Here is a 13,024-nt window from a genome sequence, read left to right on the forward strand (position 1 = left end):
GCGAGCCTAAGCCCGTAATAAACCCCTTTGCTTTTGCATGCATGACTCAGTCTCCCTGGCAGTTTCTGGTTTTTGGGGACGATAAAGAAATCTTGGATATTACAGGTTATGAGTTCACACCACATGTTGGGTGTAGATACTTAAAAATAAAAAATGTTGGGGCGCCTGGGTGGCTCAGTCGGTTAAGCGTCCGGCTTCGGCTCAGGTCATGATCGCACGTTCCTGTGTTCGAGTCGTGTCAGGCTCTGTGCTGAAGGCTCGGAGCCTGGAGCCTGCTTCAGATTCTGTGTCTCCCTCTCTCTCTGCCCCTCCCCGTTCATGCTCTGCCTCTCTCTGTCTCAAAAATAAATAAAACACTAAAAAAAAAAATTAAAAAAAAAAATAAATAAAATGTTGAGGCACTTGGATGGCTCAGTCTGTTGAGTACCCAACTTTCTTTTTTTTAAATTTATTAATAGTTTATTACCAAGTTGGTTTCCATATAACACCCAGTGCTCTTCCCCACAAGTGCCTCCTCCATGACCATGACCCTTCCTTCCACCTCCCCCCTCCTTCAGCCCTCAGTTTGTTCTCAGGATTCAAGTCTCTCATGATTTGCCTCACTTCTTCTCTCCAACTCTTCCCCCGCCTTTCCCTTTCCCATGGTCTCCTGCTAGGTTTCTCCTGTTAGACCTATGAGTGACAACATATGGTATCTGTCCTTCTCTGCCTGACTTATTTTGCTTAGCATGACTCCCTCGAAGTCTATCCATTTTGCTACAAATGGCCAGATTTCATTCTTTCTCATTGCCATATAGTACTCCATTGTATATATATATACCACATCTTCTTGATCCATTCATCAGGTGATGGACATTTAGGCTCTTTCCATGATTTGGCTATTGTTGAAAGTGCCGCTATGAACATTAGGGTACATGTGCCCCTATGCATCAGCACTTCTGTATCCCTTGGAGTACCCAACTCTTGATCTTGACTCAAGTCACTGATCTCAAGGCTCATTAAGTTTGAGCCCTGAGTTGGGATCTGTGCTGACAGTGCAGAACCTGCTTGGGATTCTCTCTCTCTCCCTCTCTGCTCTCTCTCTCAAAATAAATAAACTTTAAAAAATTAAAATTAAAATTAAAAATTAATTTTTAAAAAGTCTTAGGGGTGCCTGGGTGGCTCAGTCGGTTAAGCGTCTGATTCTTGATTTTGGCTCACATCATGATTTTGTGGTTTGTAGGTTCAAGCCCCTGTCCTGACAGCTGACAGCATGGAGCCTTCTTGGAATTCTCTGTCTCCTTCTCTGCCCCTTCTGCTTGTGTGTGCTCTTTCCCTCTCTCAAAATACATAAATAAAACTTTAAAAAAAATCTTTAAAAAAAGTGTTATTCCACTGTCTCCTATCATTCTAATTACTATTCCTCTGTAGGTGATCTGCCTTTTCTCTCTGAGAAAAGACACTCTTTGTCTCTGGTATTTTGCATACTATGATGTAACTAGGTTTAGATATTTAAGAAATTATCTTCCTCAGCATAGGTTATTTTTACTGTAGCTTTAAATTCTTATCTTTTATCATTCTGGAAAATGCTCAGCAATGATCTCTTTAAATATTACCTCTCTTGCATTGTCTCTAATCTTTCCTTCTGAGACTCTAATTGGACATATGCTAAACATTTTCCTTTCTATCTCATCTTTTCTCTCTGTGCAACATTCTTGTTAATTTCTGAAGTTCTCTCATTCAGTTAGCCAATTTTTGCCTCAATTGTTTCTAATATGCCTATTTAATCTCTATTGAGTTTTTAAATTTCTATGTATTTTTTATTTTAAAAGTTCTATATGTAACATATGGCCAACTAATCTTTGACAAAGCAGGAAAGAATATCCCATGGAATGAAGACAGTCTGTTCAGCAAAACGTGCTGGAAGAACTGGACAGCGACACGCAGAAGAATGAACCTGGACCACTTTCTTACACCATCCACAAAAATAAACCCAAAATGGATGAAAGACCTAAAGGTAGGACAGGAAGCCATCAAAATCCTAGAGGAGAAAGCAGGCAACGACCTCTTTGACCTTTGCTACAGCAACTCAACTTGTCTCTGGAAGCAAGGGAAACAAAAACAAAAACAAACTATTAGGATTTCAAGATAAAAAGCTTCTACATGGTGAAGGAAACAATCAGCAAAACTAAAAGGCAATCAACAGAATGGGAAAAGATATTTGTGAAGGACATACCTGACTAAGGGTTAGTATCCAAAATCTATAAAGAACTTGCCAAATTCGACACCCAGAAAACAATCTGGTGAAGAAATGGACAGAAGACATAAACACTTTTACAAAGAAGGCATCCAGATGGCTAACTGACACATGAAAAAATGATCACCATCACTCATCATCAGGGCAATACAAATCAAAACCACAATGAGATACTACCTCACACTGGTCAGAATGGCTAAAATTAACAACTCAGGCAATGACAGAAGTTGGTGAGGATGCAGAGAAAGAGGAACCCTTTTGCACTGCTGGTGGGAATGCAAACTGGTACAGCCATTCTGGAAAACAGTATGGAGATTCCTCAAAAAATTAAAAATGAACCTAACTACAACCCAGCAATTGCACTACTAGGCATTTATCCAAAGGATACATGTGTGTTATTTCAAAGAGGCACATGCACCCCAATGTTTATAGCAGTGCTATCAACAATAGCCAAAGTAAGAAAAGAACCCAAATGTCCACTGACAGATGAATGGATAAAGAGATATGGTGTATATAGATAATGGAGTATTACTTAGCAATCAAAAAGAATGAAATCTTGCCATTTGCAACAACGTGGATAGAACTAGAGTGTATTATGCTAAGCGAAATTAGGGAAAGGCAAATATATGACTTCACTCATATGTGGAATTTAAGATACAAAACAGATGAACATAGGGAAGGGAAGCAAAAATAATGTAAAATCAGGGAGGGGGACAAAACATAAGAGACTCTTACATATGGAGAACAAACTGAAGGTTGCTGGAGGGATTTTGGGTGGGTAGATGGGCTAAGTGGGTAAGGGGCATTAAGACAGACACTTGTTGGGATGAACACTGGGCGTTATACGTAGGAGATGAATCACTGGATTCTACTGAAATCATTATTGTATTATATGCTAAGAAACTTGGAGTTAAATTTAAAAATTAAATAAATAAATAAAAGTTCTATGTGTATCTTTTTCCAGTCACTCCCATTATTTTTTCTTTCTTCTTTTTTTAAGCCCCATCAGTTTTTGTTTCCTTTTTCCATTTTTGTGATTCCAACTTTTATTTATTTAGACATTTCATATATCATTATTTTATAGTCTTTATTTGCTAATCCTAGTATTTGAAGTTTGGACGGTTCTTACTCTCATTAAGTCATGATTTATGATTAATGTTTTTGCTGATACTCACTCATGGTGCCTTTTTTCCTTACTGATCCTTGGTGATGAGTATGTATTTGTTTGATCTTAACCTGTAGGAACCCTCGGGGCTAAGCTGAAGTTGCTTTATTTCAAAGGAAACTTTAGTTTGTTTCTGTATGCAGGGGGCACTGCCTTTGGGGACCTTTTGGCCCCTTCTAGGGTCTCTGGCTTCATCTAGAGTCTAAGGTTCACTTTTGTGACCCAAAGTGTTGACTCTGTTATGGGCTGAACTGTCTCCCCAGAACTCATGTGTAGAAATGCCAATCCCCAGGACCTGAGAATATAAGCATATTTGGAGATAAGCTCATTAAAGATTTAGGTGATAACATAAAAATGAGACTGGGTCTCTAATCCAGTTAGGGTGGCCCCTCATCCAGTGTGACTGGTTTCCTTATAAGGGACACAAGAGCACAGAGGTGAACAGGTAAAGAGGCGGGGAGATGGTGACTATCCTCAGGCCAAGGAGCGAGGCCCAACAGGGTTGGCACCTTGGTCCTGGACTTCTAGACTTCAGAATTGTGAGAACCATTAGTGAGAATTTCTACTGTCGGGGCCAGCCAGCATGCGGTATTTCGCACGGCAGCCTGGCAGCGAATATAGGCTCCTAGGCTCCGGCAACTGTTCATTAGGGTTTGCCCTCAGGGTAACAGCAGCTTCCCTCCCGTGTGTTCGTTACTCACCCTTCTGTTTTCCGCTCACATTTTAATCTCCACCCCTGGGAAATGTCCCTTACTTCCTACAAGCTCACTGATGCAAAGAAAGTATGTTTCACTACCGATCTAGCAGTTTGGTCAGGGTATCTATTCAGAGTATCTAGTCTGCCAGAAGTAGAAGTGCTTCAAATTCTATTGCTTTCTTAAGTACCAGTTTAACAATTCTTTCCCTTCTTAAAAATCTTAGCACTGATACTTATATTATTTATTGCCATCCAGGCTGCCTTAGAATTAGTCACCAACCATTTCCTTAAAAACAGAGGTCAAATCTTACACCTTCTCTCACACAGCTCATAAGGTAATCATAAGGTGCCTCATAAGGCACCGTAGGTTCTATTTCACGTTTATGAAATGGTGACTAGAAAATGAAAAACAAAGGACCAAAATACTGTCAGTTGTCACTACTAGCTGAATAGATTGCATGAACCACAGAGTTGATTGTGGCTATTAAGTGATCTAAATACATTTTAACTACAAAAATATCACATCTGAGGTCCAAGTCACAGAGAGCCTTTGAGAAGTTAGTGAGAAGGCCTTCAGTTATTGGTGAGAAACACCCCTGAAGGAAATGAAAACTGACGTGAATCAGATCAGCAATCCTAATTTATTTTGCAAGTCCTGTTCTTCCTGAGAAGCAACAAAAATAATAGAAACTAAATTTATCTTGCACTGCCTCACACCAGAAAGGAAAATACAGTCACCTGTTGTGACTCATGCAGCCTATTTGGCAATGATTTCCAGATTCCTCTTCCAATTAAGAAGCAAGACAGAACTAAGATTGCTCAGTTAAGTTTGTGTGGCTATAGATATTAGACCATAACCGCATGGAGGTACTTATAACATGGGGACTTAGTCTGAAAATTAATTCTAATTTATATTTATTAAAAAATTGTAATGTTTATTTATTTTAAGACAGAGAAAGAGAGGGAGAGAGAACACGCAGGAGAGGGGCACAGAGAGGTAGGGGCAGACTCCAGGCTCAGAGCTATCAGCACAGAACCCGACATGGGGCTTGAACTCACAGACCGTGAGATCATGACCCGAGCTGAAGTGAGACACTTAACCAAATGAACCACCCAGGTGCTCCAATGAGGTCTCATTTTTAAATCTACCAGGCTTCTTCTATCGATTGTGCCATTTCATATTGTTGAAGAAATAAAAGGAATTAAGTGGAAAATAAAGATTTAATAGCTATATAACCACACAGTCAGAATTACTTTATTATTTTAAAGCTTGATTTTTATTTATTTATCTTTTTTTTTTTTAAGTAATCCCTATACTCAACGTGGGTATCAAACTTGCAACCCTGACATCAAGAGTTGCCTGTTCTACCAATTGAGCCGACCACATGTCCCTAAGCCTTCATTTTTAAAAAGCTAAGAAAGACCCAAAGGAAGAAGAGGGACAAGGAGCTGGGAAGGACAATGGAGGTGTGAGTGAGACAGAGGGATGTCACAGCCAAGAGGAGTAGGCGCCGAGCTACCTTGTGGGGTGACTCAGGAGTCTGGAAGTGGACCTCCTCCCTTCCAGCCCTGGGGGGCTTCTGGACAAGTTCCAAACAGGCCTTTGGAATCTGGATCAAGACAGGCAGCTGTGAAGCGTACGTTAGCTGTCCTGCCTGTGACTGAGGGCATTCTGTGTCAGTGGTTCAGGAGTGGCCAGTTCTGATTGACTGTGATCTGGGAGACTGCTAGGAGCAAGCTCATTCCTAGACCACTGCCAACCCAGAAAACCTGGACTGCATTTGATTTAGATTCTTCATTGGGCTCCATTTTCTGAAAGGCCAGCAAATTAAAGAAACACAGCCTCAGAATCAGAATTTTGATGGTTTCCATAGACTTATCTTCCTATTAGGTGTATTTGTTTGTTTGAACAAACTCACAGCCTGTTTTAAGTTTACCTTCCTTTCTCTTAAGGGAAGAGACAATTATCCCCAAATGGGCCCAGACTGGTTGCTTTCTAGCCCAGAACTTGCATAGCTGGTGGCTTGGAGGGATATGTATTTACTTAAGTGATCTGTTTGTGTCCCTCTTTTGTTAATGAATCTATAAATCCATATGCCTTCACACTCATTTTGTGGCAAACTCACCACAACCCCCCAGTTTTCTACAAATCTTTTCATGTAGCACACATATTTCAACTTCTCTTTTCATCTCATGAAAACATGATCAATTTCCTGTTGACTTGATTTGTCTCATGCATGTGCTATTAGATCTTATGAGTAATGCACACCACCTTCTGAAGAGGACTTAAATGACCTACCTGTAATTCTAGTTCTTTTGTAATAGACCCACATCTGGTTTCTCTTCCTGGTCTAGCTAAGGCAGGTGATGTGCAGGTAATTTTTATACCCCCTTCCCCACGTGGGGAAGGGGTGAGCTGCCCATACCTGCACTACGCTTCTGCATCAGAAAAAAAAGGAATATGATATCCAAAGGGCTTCTGGGGAACTGTAATAAATAGTTTTCACTTATTACAGCTTTTATAGTCCAATTCTCCAAGGTGCATAAAACCAGCACGTTGAGGTAGGGCAAACGAGTCTAAGTGTCAGATCTCAGCTTTCTTGTCTCATAGTACACCCCGGAGAATACCTGAACCTCTGTGTAAGCCAACACCAAGGTTAAAAATACCTCTCTCTGCTCTGGCTGGGGGAGAGCAGGGCTTCACCTTGGAGAGGAGCGGGTAAGGCCACAGCCACCCCTGCCTGACTGGGGCACTCGCTTCTGGAGAGCTGCCCATATATAAAGATAGCCCATCACATACCTCCCCCAGAAGCATAGTGGAGACGGTTTTGAGCTGTCATAGAAATTTTAGAAGAACTGAAAAAGGCTTTCTCCTGGTCAAAACATCTTCCCTATTCTAACAGCCAACACCTGAAATTCTGACAGATGCCTTTAGCTGAAGACATGTGAAAATGCAAACCCTCCCAAGAATGGTAACATATATCAATACAAAAAACAACCTGTAGTTGTTGAAAAAGTCATATGTGCACACAGTAAAACAAAAAATACAGATAGTTCAAAAGGCTATGCATCAAAATTAGTCTTCCTCCCACACCTTCAATCGCTCTGCGGTTGCACTTGTCAGACCCGGGCAGATGCAAGACAGACGTCCCCGGAGAGTCTGTCCCTTTGTTTCTCACCTACATGTGAGCACACAGTTGTGTCCCTCCAATCCCCACCATTTTTGTTGTTGTTTTGTGTGTTGTTGTTGTTTTTTTCCTTCTTGTTTTCCTCAATGGACTGATTTACTCTTAGAGATGGAACATATCCTTGCTAGCTGCTGCTCAGCGTTACATGATCGTCATAACAGGCAAGAGCTATCCTGGGTTTTTTTTTTTTAATTGTTTGTTTATTTTGGGGAGAGAGAATGAGAGCAGGGGAGGGGCAGAGAGGAGGACAGAGGATCCTAAGCAGGCTGTGTGCTGACCGCTGAAAGCCGGATTCGGGGCTCAAACTCATGAACTGGGAGATTATGACCTCAGCTGAATTCAGATGCTCAACCAACTAAGCCACCTAGGCTTAGCTCCCCAGAGCTATCCAGAGGCTCCACATTTCCGTGAACAAAATATCTGAGATCACTCTAAGGTGGCTTGTTTGAGTAGGACACATGTTCATAGAAAAAATTCTTTATTCCAAAAACATGGTAAAATATTAAGAATTTGGGGTACATTAAGTTTTGAAATTAGAGGCTCTTGTAAATTTTGGGAATAGGATAAATTTCAAATGTCCAATCTTCTACTTATGGGGTTGGGGCTGAGGAAGGGACCAAGCAGAGCAGTCGTGAAGTGGATGGCTGGAGCAAAATTGGAACCAGGGGTGGGGTCAGGACAGGGCTGTGAGTCAGAAAATGGAAATAGATCAGGCTTCCAAGAAAAAACAGGTGTTTCCTGTAAAATATTTAAGTATTCTAGTTTCTTTTATGTGGATTTCTTCCAAGCCATATCAGAGCATATATTTGTGACTTATGAGATTTCAAAGGTAGAATTTTAAGTAGACTCTGGTCCACATAATAAATAAGTAAGTAGGTTTTGTGTTTCATGAGACTAAGATAAATGTGGTCTAATTGAGCAGTACCAGTTGACATGTGTGCGATACTTTATGTAGTTGTTATTTATATCATTCAGTGTTTCTGTGAGACACTTTCTCCATTTTAATTTATTTTTTTAATGTTTTATTTATTTTTGATACAGAGAGAGACAGAGCATGAGAGGGGGAGGGGCAGAGAGAGAAGGAGACACAGAATCTGAAGCAGGCTCCAGGCTCTGAGCTAGCTGTCAGCACAGAGCCTGACGCGGGGCTCGAACCCACAAACTGTGAGATCTGACCTGAGCCGAAGTCGGAGGCTTAACTGACTGAGCCACCCAGGCGCCCCTCACTTTCTCCATTTTATAAAAATATACTTAGAATTCTGGCATTTACAAAAAATTTTATTTTTAAGTGATCCTTGTACCCAAGATGCAGCTCAAACTTAGAACCCTGAGATCAAGAGTCACATGCTTTACTGACTGAGCTAGCCAGGTGCCCCTTAGAATTCTGCCTCTTTATAAAAACATTTAACACAGGGGTGCTTGAGTGGCTCAGTCAGTTGAGTGACCGGCTCTTGATTTTGGCTCAGGTCATGATCCTAAGTTCCTGGGATTGAACCCGTGTCAAACTCCATGCTGAGTGTGGAGCCTGCTTAAGATTCTCTCTCTTTCCCTCCGCCCTTCTCCCCTGCTTGTGCTCTTGATCGCTCTAAAATTTAAAAAAAAAAAAAAAAAAGGTTAACCTGAATCTCTGTTTTAGATCTAACTTCCAGGTTATAGGAAACTTAAAGGATTGAGAGACAAGCTAAGCCACATCTGGAAAAAGCCGTCAAACACACCCAGGAGGCAGGTGTTTTCCAAATCAACTGATCACGAGTCTTCAAGGAGCCAGAAGCATGAAAAAAGGGAATGTTGTAGATTAACAGACCAATAGGGACATTAAAAAAAAGTGTGTAATGTGTAGTCCTGCTGTTGGAGCCTACTTAATTAATTGTTTATTTAAAGTTTATTTATTTTAAGAGAAAGAGAGGGCATGTATGGAAGGTGGATAGAGAGAACCAAGAAGACCCTGCACTGTCAGTGCAGAGCACGATATGGGGCTTGAACTCCCCAACTAGGAGATCAGGACCTGGGTGCAAGTCCCATGCTTATTCACCTGAGCCACCTATGCACCCTCTTCTCTATTTATTTAAAAAAAAAGATTTTTCTTTTAAGTAATTTCTACACTGCTCTAACTTACAGCCCCCACAGATCAAGAGTCGCATGCTCCTCCGACTGAACCAGTCAGGCACCCATGGAACCCTACTTAAGATGAAAAACTAGAAAAGACATTTTAAAGGACAATTTGACAAATTTGAATTCTAACTGGGAATTACAGATTAAGGCATATATTTATATAAGTTAAATTGGTTCAATGTGGAACGTAATTTTTGACTATAAAAAATGTTATTTTATTTACTTACTTATTTGTGGACTGAAACTTTATTTGCCACTCCGCGTCCCGGTGTCTGGGTTGGCTCAGAAGATCTTCACCTACTCCAGCGGCAGGTCCCGGTCCACCTCCAAGAGGCATGCGCCGGAGGGCGGGTTCAGTGGCGGAAGTGGTGGCACTGCGAATCGCTGACCTCTTCCTTGAACTCTTGTTCCGTGGCGGTGAGGAGCCGGCCGCTGAAGCAGCCCGTACCAGAAGGGAATGCCTGCTTCGCTCTCCTCTCGGGCCCCAGGTGCCCTGCACCGGGGTGTTGAAGACCACTGCAGCCGCATCCAGCCAGGGAATGAAATGCAGGGCTGGCACCTGGCTAAACAGCAGGCCCACAGAACCTGCCAGCCTTGCCAGGGACGTCCTCATCACAGTGCCGGCTCAGATGCCCTAGGGCAGTGACATCTTGTGGGACACATTCTGCAGGATCAACGTGGGGGGTCTAAGGGAACCAGGGACGCAGAGGAGAGAGGCAGATGGGTCAGCCCCAGAGAGAAACGACCAGGACCCAGATCAGCAGAATCAGTGAGAAGAAAGGGCACAGAGACAGAGGAGAGAGGGCTAGAGCCAGGCAAAGGCTTGGAGAGAGAAAGGCAAAACATCAACGGAAAAAGAGAGAAAGAGAGCGAGCGCGCATCTAAGAGGCAGATGGGAGCATTGGGATGGGTTGGGTCGACCCAGGAACCACAGCGCAGACACTTCCTTGGACACCTTAATACCCACTTTCTCCTTTCAAACAGGAGACCTCAGCCTGGCCAGCCCCTACCCCCTAGTCTGGTGCAGCGTTGGGTCCAAGCCCCCAGGCCTCTAGGCCCCTGAGCCACTCACAGAGCTCCCTTGCCATGGCTGGGACAGTGGAGCAGGCAACGGACAAATGTTCTTATTTTAAAAAGATGTATGCTGACGTTAAAAAACAAACTGTGTCGTCACTGCCCCCCTTCCACCATCAGACTTTTATTGAGTTCTTTTTAAATGTTTTTTATTTATTTTTGAGAGACAGAGAGAGACAGCACGAGCAGGGGAGGGTCAGAGAGAGAAGGAGATACAGAATTTGAAGCAGGCTCCGGGCTCTGAGCTAGCTGTCAGCACAGAGCCCGATGCAGGGCTCAAACCCACGAATCATGAGATCATGACCTGAGCTAGAGCTGGACGCTTAACCTACTGAGCCACCCAGGTGCCCCTAATTGAGTTCTTAAAATGAAGGCTTCCAGATCAGGGTAGGATACAGGGCTGTGCTTCATTTTTTCCCTTCTGGTTAAAACCAAGTGTCTTCCTTGACAATTGGGGGTGAGGTGTGGGGAGGAAATTACAGCAAATCAAAATGTTCACAGAATGTCTTTCCTGAGTTGCTTCTTTCTTGTGTCAAGGTGTGCACCCTGGGCAGAGGGGAGCCTGTGTTATGTAAAGCCAGGGATTCTGGCATCGAAGGATGTAGGCCCTCTCACCTACATCCCGTCACATTCAGCTGCAGATGGGGGAAGAGGCTCCGAAGCTGGGTCAGAAGGAGCTGCAAGGACTCTGGGCTGGGAGGGAAGACAGAAGTAAGTTGGGTGGGTCCCTGGGCTGGCTGGTTTGGACTAGACCTTGTGGCTCCCACAGTGATAGCTGCCTGCAATGACCCCCAACCTTGGGCCTGTACCAGAAACTCAGCAACAGCTCCTGTTGGGGTTCTTTAAGCTCATCTCTGTCAGTCCTAATATCTCTCAAGCCTAGGCCCCAGGGAGCCCTGCTGAGTCTGGCTGATTCTGAAGGCCACATCTTTCTACACATCCAATCTGCCACTTTCCTGAATGGGCTGGGAGGGCTGGAAGGGGGAAAGGATGTCTGAGGACGCCAGGCAGTGAGTGTTAGCTGGGTATTTTAATATTGCTGGGGAGCTCTGAGCAGACACCACAATGCCCATCTGTCCATTAGCAGTAGGCTATGGATTAGAAGTGGTAGAAAGGATATCCTTAAATAGATTTCTTTTTTTGTTTGTTTGGTTTTAGGCCTAGTGATTGAGGTCACTCTGGGAGAAGCTTCAGAAGCAGGAAGCTCTGGTCAGAAGCTTTGGGTTTTACATTTCACAACCATTATCCTCCTGCCTACTTCAATGGGAGAGAGAAAAGGTTAGGTGGGTGGGGTAGTGGAATGAGGAACAAAAACCCTCCGTCAAGGAAAATCAGACTAGAAAACATTACAATACATATTTTATATGTCTGCACTACTACGGGGGGGAGGGTTTGGCTTAGAACAACTCACCTTAGCATCATGCCTAGCATGCCTGAAATCAGCCCGGATCCCTAATACCTTTGAGCCTACTCATTTCCAAATAAATGGCAGGAGCTCAGAACCAATTTCCATTCCAGTGGAAGGACTGGACTTATCCAAAGTCTTGACTTTAAGTCCCAGCTCTGGCACTTGCAGGCTGTGGTGTTTTAAACCAATCTCTGGCCTGCCCTGGGGCTCAGCAACTAGTAAAGATGGCTGACATAAAGGGGTCGGGCATCACGGTACCACATTTTCATGGCAGCAGTTCTGGGCCTTGGGAGAGAAGACAGAGGCGAGGAGAGAAAGAACCAACTCTACAGTTGTTTTAAAAAATTGCTATTAGTTATATCTAAAAATGATTAAACTTCTTATAATATTAATACTTTATCATTTCTCTGTAATTCATTCTTTGAAAGCTTAAAAAACATTTGCAACTCATCCTTTGTTATTCTTTCAACAGTGTGGCATTAGCACCCAGTGGACGCGGTGCCCAGGGCTTCTTGTTGCCCCAGGATGGGAGTGGGAGCGGGGTGGGGATGGGGTGGAGTAGATAATTTGCCTTCAAGCCTTACATCACTGTTTACAAGTTCTTTCCTTCCTGCCTCATCACTTAAGGGCCAGTAAAAATGGCATCTCCCTATAGTGACTGTGCATCATATAATTACATTGTCACCTTTAACTCCTGGGTTGGGGATGCCTCATTGTTTTACCTTCCTCTGCAATCTCAGGTTTTGTCTGGAGGTTTGTTGGAAAGAACCTTGGTTGAGTGCTGCCATCTGCTGGCCAAAATGTATATAAGTAAAGAGACGTGGCAGGAAAAATGTTAAAACCTGGAGTTTCCAAGACAGTGTGCTGTGATGTCACTGGGTGGCCGCTTTTCATATTATTCTGTTAGCAACTTATAAAGCAAAGACAGAATCCATAATTGAATTTCAGAGAAAAATAGTGTTGAAATAATTGGAGATTTACAGAAGAGCTGTAAAATAGTACAGAGAGTTCCATTAACCCTTTACCCAGCTTCTTTAATTTTAACAGCCTACATAACCGGAATGCTATTATTGAAACCAGAGAATTAACATTGACGCAATACTTTTAGCTGTACTAGAGACCTAATTTGATTTTCGTATGTTCT

The sequence above is a fragment of the Suricata suricatta genome, chromosome 9 (genome assembly GCF_006229205.1).
Source record: "Suricata suricatta isolate VVHF042 chromosome 9, meerkat_22Aug2017_6uvM2_HiC, whole genome shotgun sequence".
In the NCBI taxonomy this organism is placed as follows: domain Eukaryota; kingdom Metazoa; phylum Chordata; class Mammalia; order Carnivora; family Herpestidae; genus Suricata; species Suricata suricatta.